Source organism: Mus caroli, unplaced genomic scaffold (genome assembly GCF_978045245.1).
Source record: "Mus caroli unplaced genomic scaffold, Mus_caroli_1 scaffold_9, whole genome shotgun sequence".
Lineage (NCBI taxonomy): Eukaryota > Metazoa > Chordata > Mammalia > Rodentia > Muridae > Mus > Mus caroli.
Genome location: NW_028227264.1, coordinates 45,077,566 through 45,078,384, shown reverse-complemented (window position 1 = coordinate 45,078,384; position 819 = coordinate 45,077,566). Strand labels below are relative to the sequence as shown.

The following is an 819-nucleotide window of genomic DNA, read 5'->3' as shown; positions in this document are numbered from 1 at the left end:
AGAGGCAGGAATGATACAAATTCATAAAAGTAGGTTCTACTGCTTCTAATATTAATATAGTGACTCTGGAAGAACGCTGACTTCAGAAGATGGTCAGAGGAATCTTTTTTGAATGAGGTACTCAAAAAGTTTTCATCTAAACAATGTTACATTTAGTAGTGACAAGTGAGACTTCAGTAATCACAATGAGATTCTAATTGCTAGGAACACTCCAAGGAAAGCAGAATATATTCTTGCCCACTCTTACTGATTTGAAGTAAGCTGAAATCAAGTGGAAGCAAAAAGTTCCATGTATAAGAACATTATATGTGATACTGTATCACATATAATGCACAAAGCACAAAGCACTTTTGCTCAAACTATTTGATAAAACAGAAAGATAAAGTAAATGTCCAAACTTCTTGAAGTAGTTATTAGCTTGATACAAAAATCAGATAAGAACACACTAAAAAGTAGTACAGAACCTCCTATAAAACACTTTCAAGTTGAATTCAACAATGAATTTAAAATTCATATACCAGAAAGGAGAGAGGCTATGTCTTTGCTCAATGTTCCAAACTATGAATATCTGAACAATTAATTCCTGAAGGAAAAAAAAAAGCCAGCCTGAAGGGAGCACCAATCCAGCTACTGTGGGCCTGGACAGGCAGCCAGCATGAAACTACTACAATTTAGCATGAAGAAAGCCTGGACAAGGAGCAATCCAGGGACAAGAAGAACCTGACCTGGGACAGTGCACCCTGGGCAGGAGTGAGCCTGAGACACACAACCTGTGCAAGGGGCCACTATAGTGGCCCAGGTGAGAAGTGTGCTCACAAT

The 819-nt window shown here is 38.2% G+C and overlaps 1 pseudogene; it reads left to right on the top strand.

Moving 5' to 3' along the window:
• Positions 1 to 508: 508 nt before the first annotated feature.
• Positions 509 to 591, top strand: LOC115032253 (small nucleolar RNA SNORA17; annotated as a pseudogene).
• Positions 592 to 819: the final 228 nt, after the last annotated feature.